Source organism: Copidosoma floridanum, unplaced genomic scaffold (assembly GCF_036245765.1).
Source record: "Copidosoma floridanum isolate Cflo_tuat_1 unplaced genomic scaffold, Cflo_Japanese_pri ptg000030l, whole genome shotgun sequence".
Taxonomy (NCBI): domain Eukaryota; kingdom Metazoa; phylum Arthropoda; class Insecta; order Hymenoptera; family Encyrtidae; genus Copidosoma; species Copidosoma floridanum.
Genome location: NW_028321907.1, coordinates 37,424,010 through 37,441,063, shown reverse-complemented (window position 1 = coordinate 37,441,063; position 17,054 = coordinate 37,424,010).

The window sequence follows — 17,054 nt, the reverse complement described above, 5'->3', positions numbered from 1 at the left end:
CTTCTTCGCGGGTGAAAGGACTTGACTTACATAGATGATGAAGTGTTTCCAATCCTCACCCATTTAAGGGAGTACGGCTCCCAGGGCAGACCCACTCGCGTCAGTTTGTAAAACTAGTGGCTTCAAGGAGTAGGGTTTCGATTATACTAGGGTGGTAGTAAGTGCCCTTTTCAAACCGTCGAAAGCTTACTGTTGGTTTTGTTCCCAGACTCATGGTTGTTTCTTTCAAAGTAACTTGACTAACGGTACTTTTAACTCTAAGTCCCCCTACATAAACCTCCAATACCACTCTACCATTCCCAGAAATCTCCGCAACTGTTTGATATTTTTTGGCTCTCAATAGTTAACAACAGGCTCCACCTTCTCCTGATTCGGTCGAAAACTCTCTTTTCCAAAATAAATCCTAGATATGTCAACTGCAGCATGCAGAACTCACACTTCTCCCTTTTAACTTGTAATCGAGTCTCTTTTTACCTCTCTAAAACTTATCTCACATAATATTTGTGTTTCTCATAGGTATCCGTAGCTATAATTATGTCATCTAAATATCCGAACACGTGGGGTCGCCATTCTCCTACCTTAATGTGATCGAATCTCTTAACGTCCTCTCAACCTCTCCTCGATATTCCGTCTTAATCTTAGTATCCTCTAGCCCTAATTTCGGATAGAACGTAGGGGTTGCAGAAATTAACTCGTTTTATTCTGGCCCCTACGCACCCTGTTTTCCATCGTCTTTCGCCAGAACTCACATTTGGGGCATCTTTATCACGCGCATCTTGTCCACTGGTGATGGCGGGATATAGCAGCTGTCTAGCTTCTTCTGTCTCTTCTACCACAGAGCATAAGTCTCGATATCATCAAGACTCATGACCAGTTTGTCCGGCATCATCTGGCAATACTCTGGTAGCAAGTTCCGTCGAGCCAGTTCTACCACCGATCTCGTAGATGGTGGTACCGTAAATCGCAGAATAATATATTTAAACTTTGACTGATGTACTGAAATTTTCTCTATCTTGGCTTGCGTGCACCGATGCAAGTCATCTCATACATCCTCCTCGTCATACTCCCCTATATACTGTCTTTCAAATCATCCTTTAAAAGCTTCCCAATCTCCCAACTTTTCTCTTATCGAATGGAGCCAACGGCTTATTACTTCCGATAATATGCAAGGTAATGCACTCAGGAGTTCATAGTCACTATATTCTGCACAACCCCAAGAATCTTCTAACTGCTCCAAGAACTCTTCCGCATCTTTACCTTCATTTTTATGCGGAACTTTCCTTCCCAACTGTTCAGGAGTTTGACTGCCTAGGATCGGGGACCGTTTGCCCTGTAGCCTTCTATGGGGATACTTCGCGCACTATGAACCTCCTCGACACTAGAGCTTGGCCTGTATTGCCAATGATCTCCTGTTTGCAACTCGTTACCTCTAAATCTGTGCTGATCATAATACCTGTCTTTAGGGGAGCTTACTCGTCCGTCCGAGACTGTGGTTCTGGCCAAGATCTTGTCTTTCGGTAGTCTGAGTGATCACTTTCCACAGCAAAGGGCTTACCACCAGAGTCAATCTTCAAACGCGTGTTCCGTAAGCTCGGCTACTTGTAACTCTTCGGTTGCACCCTCTTGTCCTGAGGTGATGGGGGTGGCTTTTTTAACCCACGCCAATTATCTTCTGAGTGGTCCTGATCTATGTTTTCGACCAGATTCCTTACCACCCGTACGTTGTTGGCTCCCCTCTTTGGTTTCCTAGATTCCGTCTGCTTTTGGGTAAGCCATAATCCTTTGAACTCAGTTTCCTCAGTACCCAACTCTTTGTTCGTTTGCCTCTTGCTCCGATCCTCATTTGTCCTACTAAATCCTGGTTTACCTGGAACATCTCTTCTTAAATCTCCTTCTCTGTATTTCATCTCTTATTCTCTTCCGATTCTCGCGCATTCTAACCTATACTCTTCTTCAGCCTGTCAGCTCAGTTCCTCTGTCCTCCTTTTGTACTCCTCGCCATCCTCCTGCAAATCCCTATCGACTGCGTTCACTTGTGATTCGGGGGTAAGATATTCATTACTAGTCGTATTTAGTAAGGTAGGACTGCGTGTGAATTTCTTGAAGATGGATTGTTGCGTAGTTATTTTAATTTTTGGAGTCTCCCTACTTTTTTTAAGCAGTACCTGATAATCTGTTAGGGTGCTCAGATTTGTTTTTCCGGTTCCCGTAGTGTCCCTTATCGATCTCTGACTCGGCCTAATTGGCTAACCTATGTCCCTGAGAATCCCTTGGAAATGCCTGATTTGATCTCAGATGATTTTTCACGAGGTACTGGAACATCTCCTGGGACAAATTCTGGGGGGCAGGTAAATACCTTTTAAGAGTGTATGTTGTTACACTAAGAGTCTGCTCACTCTGAAGGCCATCTTTGATCAGTCACAGTCAGAGAGACAGCGTGCGGGGCACCACGCTGTTCGAGCTCTGAGCTTGTCTAACCCTCGAGATCCATGGGAAGGGGGTGCATTAGCACGCCGAACTAATCTGCACAACCCACCCTCCTCGTTCCGTGAACGATCCTAGTCACCCTCTGCCGTGCCTGGATCGGATTCCTTCACAGGATCACCATCGTCGGAGGGTTGGACTGGTAGAAGAGCGAGCTTTCAGACAGGACGGATGTACTCGCCGGTGGCTATCCAGACCGTGGCAACTCGGATGAGACCGTCAGACCCAGGATGAATGCGAATGACGCTGCCACGGGACCACGTGCCACTGAATTGGAGTACGGTCGCGTCCATGATGGCGACGATGTCGTTAACTTAAAAATTGCGGCGAGGGACCCTCCATTTGGGCCGCTGTTGGAGCGTGTTTAAGTACTTATGGCTCCAACGACCTCAAAATTAGTCTCGAACGCATTTGACCAGCTTCTAGTGACTCAAGCGATCGAGCCTGTCCGGTGAAGGACCAGCTTCGAGGAGGGAGGTCAGCGGACCTCCCAGAAGAAAGTGTCCAGGAGTCAGCACATCCAGGTCGTCAAGGCCGCTGGTCAGCGGAGTGAGAGGGTGGCTGTTGAGGACCGCCTCAATGCTGGCCAATACGGTGGACAGCTCCTCGTGAAGTGAAATGTCATGGACCTAAGACGTGGTGGAGGTGATGCTTCATGGCTTTGACACCAGCTTTCCATGGACCACCAAAGTGCGGGGCCCAGGGGTGAAGTGCCACGATACGTCTTGAACAGCAAGTGATCTGGCAACCCGCTCCCATTGAATCTCAGCGTCATGCAGTGCCTCGCTCATCTCGTGATCCGTGGCGCGGAAGCAGGTGGCATTATCACTCCATATTTCGGCGGGCCGACTCCTGGCGCATAATCTCGTGAGCGCTCCAAGGACGGACTGCGTAAAAAGGTTGTCCACAAGCTCGAGGTATGCTGCCAGCCCTTGCTCGTGCGGATGCCTTGGCCCTTGGTGGACCGTATGTTGAAAGGGCCAGCGTAGTCGATGCCGGTGAAAGAAAAAGCGCGAGCTGGGATGACCTGTGAAGCCGGTAGAGAAGCCGTATGTTGGGTGGCGGGCTGGCCTCAAAGCCAAGCGCAGATGACGCAGCCCTTGAGCAGATTCTTGAGTCGCCGCCACCCGCCGACGATCCAAACCTTTTGAGTGGTGTACGCACTAGTGAGTCGAACGCTGCCATGGAGCGCCCGATCGTGAGCCCACTGAATGACGAGCCGAGCTAGGCAACATCGGCCATCGAGAATCAGCGGATGCTGCTAGTCGAAGCTGAGTGTGGAACGCTGGAAACGACCGCCAACTCGAAGAACGTCATGGACGAAAATCGGATCCAGAGGCAACCGCGGATTCTTGTCGGGGACGCGGCAGATCCAGCGGAGCAACCTGACGAGGAACCGCAGGAGGACACCAAAATGCGAGAACTTCTCTAGGACGCTTGGTGTGGTGCATTGGACAGCGCAGCACGCGTGGATGGTGCTCTTGATTGGGGGGCGATCAAAATCTAGACACTTTGCGCTCTCGACTGGCCACGAATCAAGAGGGCCTGCAAGCCAGGATGGACCCTCCCGCCAGGTGTGCATACTCCTGAGTGTCGACAGGTTGGTGCCCCGGGATGCCACGCCCGCTGAATTCGATTCCGTTGGGAGGTGCCACTAGATACGTGAGGGTAGAAGCTCCTGAATATGAGTCAAATAATTATCAATGAGCGAATTGTTTGTTGTCTCAGACTATCGGATCTAGTGAAGCACAATTTATGAGTAACTTCAAACGCGACAGTGGTCAACGTCCACGGCGTACTCTTCCGCTGCCATCCGAAGTAATTTCGCCGCCAGTAGCACTGCTCGTAGCTCCAACCGGGGAATGGTCATGCGCGCCGAATGGGTGGCTTCGGGCTGTAAGCTTTTAATGGAGGTCAGCTTGGTTCTGGATAGCAAGATGTGCACGCAAACACTGACAGAGAGATATTTGACGTGCAAATACATGACGGATGCCATCACGCGACGGCTTGCGTCCGCGAATATATGAAGTTGTAGATTAGTAGAGGCGTGACAGTTTATCCAGCGAAGAATCGTAATACCGGAGACACTCTGCAGCTGTTTCAAGAATGCGTTCCAACGTTGGGCCATGAATGCGCGCACGAACTCGTCCCAATCTAGTCGTTCTTGCCAGAGATCTTGGATGATCAACTTCGCAATCAAGACGACAGGCGCGATCCATACACAGGGACCGAACAGTTAAGCCAAAGTGGCGAGCATAGTGTGCTAAGTATGTTGTGGCTGTATAATGGGTGGCGTGAGGTGGAAGCTGTCATTGATCGGGTTCCAGCTGACACCAAGCTCGTGGACGAGGCAATTCGCACTAAGCTAACGCCAGGTTGGCCTGAGCCGCGCATCTGATAGAAGATTGCGCAGAAGCTTTGGGTCATTCGCCACCCATTTTCGGAGCGGGAAACCGCCGGCTTGCAACAGGCCGATCAATTGATTTCTGCGGAGCTGAGCTGTCTCGACGTCGTCAGCGCCAGAGAGGATGTCGTCAGCATATCGATCTCGCTGGACGAGGGGAATAGCTTCAGGCCATGTGGGGCCTTCATTCTCGCACAGCTATGCGATTTTCCGCAGGGAGAGGTAAGGAGCACTGGCCTTACCATAGGTCACGGTGAGCAGTTAAAAGTGTTGCACAGGGTCCGAGTCGGTGGGATTCCAAACAATTCACTGGCGGTCCGTGTTGATCCAGATGTGCCGGAACATTATCTGGATATACATACGTATATAATTATTCTCATGGTAATATAAAACGAAAAATAAAATTGCTTAGCAATTATAGTATTCATTTAAATTTACTTATTAACCTACAGATCCGAGCAACGCTGTCAATTTACTTGCACTTTCACTCGAAAGCTGATAAACTTTTAGGCCCCAGCAGTCCCTTCTTAATTCTGTAACATGCTTCTTCAGTTAAGTAATGCCATTTGTGACAAGGACTTTCCAGCTGATAAACAGCCGTCCTGACATTCTATCACAAAATTTCTCGTACTTTGCTTACCTAGTTTCTACACATTGGATTTCTCTTCTCCAGAAGATCTGCCACGGATATCTGGCTTAGGAACGCCAAACTATTCTACAAGGAAATTTAAAAGGGGGCTCTAATTACTAATAAACACAGTCGCTAATATAAACTTCACAGCGCTTCCACGCTATTATTTGCGACCTAACACACTCTTAACATTCTACTTGTCTCTTCACTTACTTATACAAATGCTGCTGCTGCTCTCCTCTTCCCTATTTAGCCCCTCTCTGTATCCTTAACCGTTTTGTCTGTTACCCAGGTCCCTTTTTCCGTACTAATATCTTACTAACATCTTTATCTCTGCTATTCTCTCTTATTTTTAATCCAATCTCCTCTAATATCCTGCTTTCTTTCTCACCTCTCATTTTCCCTGTACGATTACCTAGCCCTCACTTACATGATCCGCTCTCTCCCATCCTTGATGGCTATGCAGTCGGCCTTCATAGGCGCGCGTGCCTTTCTTTTTTTCATTTGAAAACTTCCAATGTTTTAAAATACTGGTAAGTAGTTAAAGCCTTCAAAAACTAAGTTCTCGACACGACGACTAGGCCCTCGATTTGTTTCCGATGCGTCGCGAGCTTACTCATTCACTTCTCTCTCTTACACTAACTCAACTATGCCTCACACACATTTGACTTGTCTCATTGCCTTCGGTCCTTCTTTCTCCTCTTGGCTCGTAGTCTGTGGCACCGAGAACACCCATTAAATAACGTGTATATGAAGCAAATGTACATATAATTATAGGGCACGGTAGCCACTGATCACTTGTCCAAAAATACAGGTGTATAGTAATGTGATGGCTTTAGTTACTAGGTCACACAACTCATTAGAACTTAAGAACCATTCATCTAACTACATTAGCATATTATCTCCAAATGAACAGATCACTAGATTGAAGTCATGCCACCCTATCTGATCTTATAAGAACTTACTCTGAATTTTAAGATAACTGAGACAATTTGGTCAAATTTTCAGCTTTAACATACATACAACACGAGCAGCAACAAATTTTACTCCCTATAAACAAATTTTGGGAGAGTATCAGGATTGCCTTTAAAGATACCTAAACATTACAAACGTATCTAATATATTAACAAAATCTAACTAAGCGACTTCAAGAAATGCAAATTGCGACAGAAAATCAACAAACAAAAATGAAAATACAAGCCAAAACAAGATATAAAAAAAAAGGAAGGCCTTTAAATGTTAAACCAGGAGATTATGTGTGAGTAAAGTAAGAAGTGCAAACCTATAAATTTGATTGCTATTATAATGACAAAGAATTTATTAAATTGTATGAACAAAATAGCCATATTTTTACGTCTGCTTTAAAAAACTGTATAAGACTATAAAACGCCATGAGTAAATTTTTAAACAAGTTTGCTGACATATTAACTTCAGGACAAGATTCTTCTTTCGACACATATTTGATATGTTTATGAACTTACCCTTAAATAACTGAGGCTATCTTAGATCGCATTATTCGCTCTCATGAAGATCTTATTGACATCTCCCATAATCTACAAAGAGGCCAAGCGCATTCAAAGTTATTTACTCTAAACATATTTGTAACCGTAGCCCAGAATGTAAAAAACTGAGCAGAGAACCTCGAATTTGTAGTGCCAGTTAATATTTTGAGGAATTTATTCCGTGAATTGGGAAATAAGCACGCTTTGATTATTAGAAAACATGTATTCAATAGGAGAATCAACTTATACAAAGAGTGCCAAGCCGGCCACTCTTACATGCTCACAACCACATGCTTCGGCGGACAGACGAGATCTCTGTTGGGCTCGCGTTCGATCACCAAGCGTCCGCATATATTATACAATTGTAATTTGCGAGAGATGGCAGCCCTGGTCCATCTCTCATACATGTACTTATATATACTTTGGTATAAATGCATAATATACTCAACACGCCTCCTTACATTTATACCAATACAACTTATTAATTTAACCAAATTTAACATACTTCTAAGCTTTTCAAATTTCAACGTTCCAAGAGATTTCGTAAAAATGTCTGCAATCTCATTTTTTGATTCTACTTTTACTATCCCAATTGAAAATAATTCCGTAGTTTCTTTACATATTTGAATACATATCAAAAATACATCACATACATCCGTAGTGAAAACATGTGTTGGTTCGGAACCTTTCATCACCTAATTTTATAACGTATTTTGCAGTCGTAAGGTATTTCTATGTTAAAATAGCTTAAAAATATTATAAAGACGTGCATTAACATGATCGCTATAGTGTCATCACCCCTATAGGTACACCAAAATAGGGGCATTCAAGTATTTTTTCCTGAATTTGAAGAAAGTGAAATTTTTTCTTTTTTCAAGTTTTCTCAATAAATTCAAGAAAAAATACTTGAACCTCCTATTTTGGTATTACTGTATGGATTATAACAGTATTACGATCATGCTAATGCATGTCATAATCATATTTTAACATAAAAATACTTCATGACCCCAAAATACGCGATAAAATTAGGTGATGAAAGGTTCCAAACTAACATGTATTTCCACTACGTACTGATACGACGTATTTTTGATACGGAATCAAATACGTAACGAAACAACGTAATTATTTTTAATTGGATAGATCAATAAAACCTTTTAAGTAACTTTCATGAATATAATGATAATGCACTTCAATATACTTCAAATTTTTTGTAAAATTTCTAAATTTTGCAATGCTTGGAGCTGCTGCATTGTCGTCATAAATTTTTATAGGTCTATTCAATTTTAACATTTAAATGTCTACCAAATCTCTGATCAACTTTAATTTACCTACAGCCTCTGACAAAGCAACACACTCGGCTAAAGTTAAAGACTTTGTTTTACTATTTTGTTTTCGCGTTTTCCAAAAAACCACATTACTTAAGAATCTTTTGACATAGCCCGATGTGGATTTTCTATCAAGACTGTCACCCACCCAGTCTAAATCGACAAAACAGTCTACTACATATGCATTATCATTTTTCTTGTACATAACGTTTTAATCTTTTGTTAGGTACACGTATTTCAAAATCCTTATCACATACTTAAAATATGCTTTATTATAACAATTTTAAAATCGACTTAAATAATCAACGCTATTACTTATGTCAGGTCTCATGCCTAAACTAATATACAAAAGTTCACCCATCCAATTTCAATATTTTCAATCATTTTTCATTTTTTCTGCTTGATCCAATTTTTAATTCACTTTTATCGGAGTATTATATAACTTTGCATTTTTAAGCTTCTACATATAAGCAAAAGACTCACAATAACTCTACTGACATGAAAAAATTTTATTGTTTTATTAATCATAATTAATAATTATTCCTAAGTAATCCTTTACTTTTCCCAAATCTTTCATGCAAAATCTTCCTGACATTTCTCTTTTAATCATATGAATAGTCTTTTGACTTTTACAGAAAATTAATTAATCATCAACAAACATAATTATATACAATTTATTTTTTCGATTACATTATTCATAAAATATAAGCAGTTATCAATTTTACTATTTTTAAATTTCAAACTTTTCATAAATTCATCGAAGCATTCGTACCAGGCTCTAGGATTTTCTCTTAAACCATAAAATGCTTTTTGCAATTTACATACTTTGTTACAATCGTTTTCAAAGCCTCATGGTTGCTTCACATACACCTCTGATTTAACTTTACCATTTAAAAAAAAAAGATGGTAATGAAATGAAATATGACAAAAAAATGAAATGAAATCAAAAAAGACATGAAAATATACAATGGAATGAAAAAAAAAATGAAATACAAAAAGGAATGAATAAAAGAAGATTAAATAGAAAAATAAAAAATAAAAAAAAATAAACAAAATAAAGGAAATTTTAAAAAAATTTTAAAATCAAAAGAAACAAACCAGGGGGTATTAATGGGTCATGGGACCCACGGTAAGAACGTAGTTCTTTAAACATGAGATGAGTATAAAGACACAAAATTTCTCAGGTAACAAGGGGGTCACCAGACCCATAGGAAGAAGGAAGCTCTATAAAAATAAGTACTGCACTTATGTAGTTCACTAAAACAAAAACTTGAAAAACGAATAATAAAAAACAAGAAAATTTAGTTTAGTACTCACGATAGTTGAACTTGGTGAGTACGTCATGCATAAATACAGAAACATAATAAATACAGTACTTAACAGGTATTATTGACATACTCAATTAAAAATAATTATGTTATTTCGTTACGTATTTGATTCCGTATCAAAAATACGTCATTCGATAGATTATAAAAAAATTATTATCAAAGAAAAATCATCAAGACCTAGTATCTGGACACCAATGTCCAGGTACTGGAACCAACATGAGACTTGGGACCAGTAGTTGGATACCCCGTGTTAATTAAATGGAAAGGAGGTTAGGGTAGACCTGATCTCAAAATGCTTTGTCACATCTCTAAACTTCTCAATGATTATAATCTTTTTCACTACATGGTACAGTTTCTGGTCATCATTCAACTTCATTTCAGTTTTCAACAGTAACATTAACATATTATACTAAGTAATAATCAATAATTTTAAGTGTTTTTTAGTGTCCAAGTATCAGGTATAGGAAAAATCTTATGTTATCGAATGGTAGCTATTCTTGGACAGAGTTATTTATATTTTTCGATGTACTTAACTCTGATAAACGTCAATAAAAATTATAATAATATTCATTTTGAATAACACTGAATGAATATGCTTCGCATTTAAAACATATTTTTTCACTTAAAAACGAAAAAGGGTTTTAAAGATAACTTTTTTCTTCAGGCATTATGATGCATTGATAGATTATAAATAAATTTGTTTTTCCTATTTGAAAACGTCTTCTATTCGAAAATGTTAATTAATGTAAACTGTCCAACTACTGGTGCTACTTTTATTTCTGTCCAAGTACTGGGTACTTTACCTTAAAACGTTCAAAAATTTAAAATTGACTTGCCCCAAAATACGATGCCATTTTTCCTTTGAAGTAATTTTATGATTATTCTCGGTACTAATATATTCTTAAAAGCTATAATAAAAAACAATTAAGCATTATCAGTCCTTATAAAATGGATCGACAAGAAAGAGTAAATGGTGTAGGTTTTTCACGAATGAACGATGAGTGCATAGGAAAACCACATAAATTAACTTAAACTACTAATCATAAAATCATCACTCAAGTATAACATACCTGTGAGGTGGAAGTTAACTTAAACTTAACTTTATTACATAAACTCTTAAGGGACACTTACGTGTTATTAAAATTAACGCAGATCATACTTTACATAATGTTATTGAACGATTTGAAAAAAATGAAAATATTGAAGAAATGCACACACTTCCGAATTCACATAATCATAAACAACGAACTTTCACTGACATTTATGCTAACGACCCATTTATTAAAAAACTTGAGAAAACACTTAACGAAAGAAAAGAAATTCTAACAACTTCTACTTATAAAATGAAATCCATTATTGGTCAAGCAGAGAGCTTCATCAAGAGTACCAAAAGGTGGAAAAAATGATGTACCAAAAATTGATCCAACAAGACTCGAATGTCTATTACCATGGGATATGGAAGAAAAGTAAAGGGAAAGAGACTTCTGTGACCATTTTTTTCAATTTGGGACCCCAGAAAATTGTTGTGCCGTAACAGATTGGCGAGGAAGACTATCTCAAGGATATATAAAATATATGAATCCTAAAAGTGTTCCTTTAACATAGCAGAACGATGAACCCGAACATCACATAAAATACGCCACACCCATTAATAGGAGCACAAAATATTAAATAAATAAAAAAATTAACCCCGACTTTTTGTCAACAACAAGTTGAGTTAATGACATATCAAAAATATGTTATTGCATACTGAAAATAACGATATCTACAGACTTTAGAAAAATGCCATTTTTTGATAAAACCATTGATTTACGAAAAATAAATTACCATTAGCACAAAATGAGCCCAATAATAGTACCCTACCATTCAAAAAGTTGTTGCAATAGTACCCTGCTATTCAACAACATTCTATGTCACTTCACATCACTTAGTTTCAAAATTTACATTTTAAGCTTTATAAAAACAATGAACAAATTTATATTTAGTGCAATTATTATCATCACGTATTCGAATGATATTGGATGACACGTATCTAGATTTATAGAATTAGAAATTTGGTTTTATTGCAATTGTTGAAAATATTCATATTAATAATTTAAACTTAAGTTACGTACATCGCAGTTTTAACTTGAAACTATTTAAACATAAAATCTGTGTTTCTATGCACAAATCTGAACATAACTTTTAATCACTAACCTGCATATGCAAAATAACCTTTAATTAAAAGATATCATTATTTTTTTTTAGTCGCACACACTATTAAATACGCTCTTAAGTGATGTAAAATAGCTTTAAAAAAATGTTAGAACATAAATTGGTAGATTTTGACCTGCTCTTTCTGATGGTGACATTTGTTTTATCTGAAAAAATTTTTTTAGTGGTGCAATCAATTTTTAAGTTTAGTTCCATTTTCGTGAAAGTGTGTATTTTTTTTTCTTATGCATAGACTTAAAAGAGCAACTCATAAACTACATCTCTTCAAATTTTCAAAGTGTGAGAGCTGAAGTTGTATAAATAGTACGATAATAAAAACTACGGCACTCAGTCTCGCACGCTGCCACCCACACGGAGTGGAATTGCCACTGTAGCTGCTGGGTTATACACTTTTTCATACTTGCTTATAATCAAAGGAAGCAAACTAAAAAAATATTTTAAACACATAAGCCTATAGATTTTTAGTTGCTTTATTTGATAGTTTCTTTATTTTTTATTGCTAACTTTTTTTTTTAAGTAGAAAAAAGGGTTGCGATAAGGAGTCAAGTTTAAGTATAAGTATGTTCTTACTAACACCTGTTGTTATTTTCATCTGTTGATTCGTGACAAACTTACTCGTATTATGTTTACTTTGATTTTTAATTATCGTTGTATTCTGTTTGACATTGATTTGTATTACCTCTGGTTGTTTTTTCGTTATATTACGCCAATATACCCTTGAATTAAGTGATACATTGAATATGAGTTAACTATAGTTACCATTACAAGTTTTGAAGAAATTATTAAAAGTTATTAGGGAAGTATAAAGTTATGCAGTGCATAGTCTATTAAGTCTAAATTTCGGAGGAATAAAATTGTTCACTTAAGAGTGAATATTGTGAGAAAAGGCTGTCGGGATCAGTGTAGTTAACGCGTTCTGTAATGTAGGCGCGAGGAGATGGAAGCCTGGCGTAGTGGGAGCACACACACTTGGTCGTTGACTCGGGTAATTAGTACAATACCAGCAGGTGTGGGTGCTTCCTCTCCCTCTCCAGCCTCGAGCGCCGAGTATCTTTGCTGGCGAGCTCGCGTGTTCGGCTGAGCTCCTTCTACAAGCACGCGGACCTTTCAAGTATCAAGTCGCTCCCGCGTAGTCGAGCTTGATATTTAAAGTCGCTGCAGCATTTCTATGGCTAAACTTGCAACCATTGTAACAGGATCAGGGCGGCCTTCTTATCGTCGTTAAATTGTCGTCTAAGGTATAGCGCACACTTCTTTGAGTAGAGGTGATTTTGATAACGAATCAAAAGGTTAACCGGATCAGCCTGATTCTTGGAGGCCAGCTCGTTCAAATAGCTTCATCGTCGTCTCGAGCTGAGCCTTTTCAAGGTCTTACTTGCTTACGATTTAGTCCAAGGCCTTCTCAAACGACTCGCTACATCGTCGTCTCAAGCTTCGTCCTTTACACCACGTACTGAGATTCGTGTTTCCTCGTAGCGAACTCTTGGTCAAATTACATTTTGTACATTATTTTGTTAAATACAACTTACTATTACTTAATAGTCGAGTTTGGTTGTTAATCTCTTGTCAATCCCATGTAAAGTAAGAAAGGAGATTTCTCGGAACTGGAGCATTATTATCCAGGGAGAAAAATTTAAATGTTCATTTAAATTTTCGAGCATTAAAAAACATTTCTGCTCATTTCGTGACCTTCGTATCTTCAGGTCACGAAAGCAGAAAAGGTTTAAAAACAATAATAAACAAAAATTAAAATTATTTTTTTGTGTGTTTGTTATTGCAGTGAGATATAAAAATGAGTTTTTAACCTTTTTCCGATTTGTACGAAGATTGTACCAAGCATTCGGCAAATCTGAAAATCTATGAGAAAAATTTTTCCCATGCTACCCGAGAGTGCGTATATTTGCGATGTTTGCAGAAAATGAAACCTTGATGAGGAATTACTATTAAGTGACTAGATTTACTAATTTTAAAGATTACTAATTTTAAAAATTTGAAGAAAAAAAACGACTAGATAAGAATATTTCAATGAATAAAAAACTTTTTCTTAGTAAAATATTGCCTTTATCCTGGAGTGTACCTCAAATCTCATCGTTTTTGAATTCTTCTAGATGGTCGGCCGCTAAAAATAAATAAACTATCGAATAAAGCAGCTAAAAATCTATAGGTTTACATGTTTTAAATATTTTTTAGCTTCTTTCCTTGGATAACAAGCGAGTATAAAAAAGTGTATAACCCAGCAGCCGCAGCAGCCACTCCGCTCTGTGTGCGTGGCAGCGTGCGAGACCACACCCTGTTATCTTTATTTTCTTACTGTTTGTACACTCTTAGCTCTCCCACTTTGAAAATTTAAGGAGATATATTTTATGAGTTGCTCTTTTAATCAGTTTATGTATGAGAAAAAAAAAATAGACACTTTAACGAAAAGTAACGTGAACTTAGAACTTGATTTCCACTGCTAAACAAATTTGGTCAGTAAAAACAAATGTCCCTATCAGAAAGAAGAGGTTGAAATCTATTAATTCACGCCATTACATCTTCTTTCTAGCTATTTTCTATCGCTTGGGAGCGAGTTTAACGGAGTGCGTTCAACTAAAAAAAGTGCTGCAAGCGCTGGGTGACTGATTCAGCATGGACGTGCTAATATACACACACATACAAGTTTATTAAATCAAGCACACAAAATGGTTAACAATTACATTTACAGAAATATATTTATTATGGACAATCAAGACTCAAAAATTGTCAAAGTAATGGCTGATGGACGCTGACTTAGCATATTTTTTCAGGAAAACTGCAGCTGACTGTTGCTAAAGAAAATTTGTAAAAGCTTCGGAGTAGTCCAGTTCATAGAAGAGGCACTCTGTGCTATTAGTTAATCAAGTTGCAAGGCGATCTTTAATTCACCATCAAAGACCTAAAAAGTGGCGAAGCAACTTAGAATAGTGCAAACATTACGAGCGCTAACTAATGTCAAAACCTAAGAGATAAGAGTACTAAACTGACCACAACTGTAATAATCCCTGCAGATGATCATGAAGAAGGAATTGCTTCAATATTACGACCTGTAAGAGTAAATCGTAATGGAAAAAAGATAATTGTAATTATAAAAAACCCTATTGTGTCAATTGTAATATTAATTTCTTTTAACACAAATATCAAATAAAGGATATCTTTTTTCAAGCAACAAAAATGGGGAGATATTATACCCGTTGATGTAATATATGAAAATGCTAAACGGATAGAAGACATCCCCATCTCGAGGATCCATGTAGATTTCCACGTGGATATTCTACTTGGACTTCCATGTGAATTCGATGTAGATTCTTCATGGATCTGTATGGATTCTACGTGGAAATCTATGTAGATTTTTTACATGGAGTTGAATGTGAATTATCCTCATGGAAATCCACGTGGATTTTCCACGTAGTAATTTTGACGAATTTTTGTAAGAAAAGTCAGGGATGTCATTCGTTTATTATTGCACGAATTTTCCACGTGAAAATCTACATGGATATTTGACTAGGCCACCTACATGGATTTTCTACTTGAAATTCCATGTGGATATTTTATGCCGGACTTTACATAAATTTAGCACGTTTAATACGTGTGGATTGTTAACATACCTACCTAAATTCATTTCTTTGGAAATCTACATATATTATTTACGTGGATATTTACAGGTACTTTTAACTTAAAAATCTCAACTAATTATTTACGATGAACTGTACATAACTTTTTGCACTTCAATATTTGCAGGTTCTTCATACATTAAATTTGACAAAGATTTTTTTTATTAGTATCTGCAAGTGTTTTTCATGAGAAAATTGACATGTACGTTCTGTACGTAGATTTTAAGCGCATATTTTTAATGCAAACAATTAAGTTAAGCACCAATTCATATGATAATTGTGTGAATTTTTTGTGGTACATCAATGTCAATTTAAGGTGGAATCAGCTGCATACGTAAACAAATTTTCAATTAGCCTATATAAATAACATGTATAATTTACACTGTGGATAAGTTTGCACTATTAAGAAAATTGAGAGTTCCGCTCATATTACTGAATATTTACTTATGTTAATTTGACATTTTTGTACATTCCAACGGATGAAAGTCCCTTGATTAATGCAAAAGGCCTGAAAACCCTCAAAACTGCAACAAAATACTTTAGAACTTTCTCGAATCAGCTGATTAACTAACGGTGTATACATGTCTGAATACACGGTTGGTTAGTTACGTAAAGGTGGGAATGGATGTGAACCTGAAAGCTGACTGAAATATCGTTTTTGAATATCGTCCACACGGAAGATTACTTTTAATTATCCATGTCTTGATACTCTGTTAAAAAAAACCATGTCAGAAAACCACATGAAAAACCCGCATAATTTCATGTGGGTTGTCTATGGTTGACGGTAAGATTTTAATCCATTTTTTAAATGGGTTTTGGTCTCAAATCTCGACACAGTTGTTAAACCACGTAGTTTTTTTTTTAAATTATAGTTTTCTTTTGTATTTTTTGACGAGAAAAGATGACCCGGGGCGCTTACTGGCCACTATTAATTAATAGATTAATAAATGATAACCCAAGCGCTAATCACCACATAACCCGAGATACCTACTACCCGCTTTATTAATGAATAAATTATTGAATAATACCACAAGCGCTCAAAACCAGATGACCTGGGGCGCTTACTGTCCCTTTTATTAATTAATAGATTAATAAATAATAACCAAAGCGCCAATCACCTCATAACCCGGAGCACTTACTGGCTGCTTTATTAATTACTAAATTATTGAATAATAACACAAGCGCCAACCACCACATAACCCGGGGCACTTACTGGCTTCCAATTATCAAAATGAATTTACATAATTCCAGTCGAAGCATTTGTCTATACTTCGCGTGGTAAGTCAATGTGCATGAAGTTGCAGGATGTCTATTTGAGTGGTCCACAATAAAAATTTCTATAAATTTAAACATACAAAATCCATGTAGACAATAATATGAAAAATTCATATCGATTTCTTTGTAGTTATTCCACGTCTATCCCACGTACAAAATCTATGTTGATTGCTGCATGAAAAAACCTTGAAGACATTTACTATCTGGAATTTCGATGTAGAAAAAAATCTGCGAATTATCATATGCAAAGAATTATGCACAT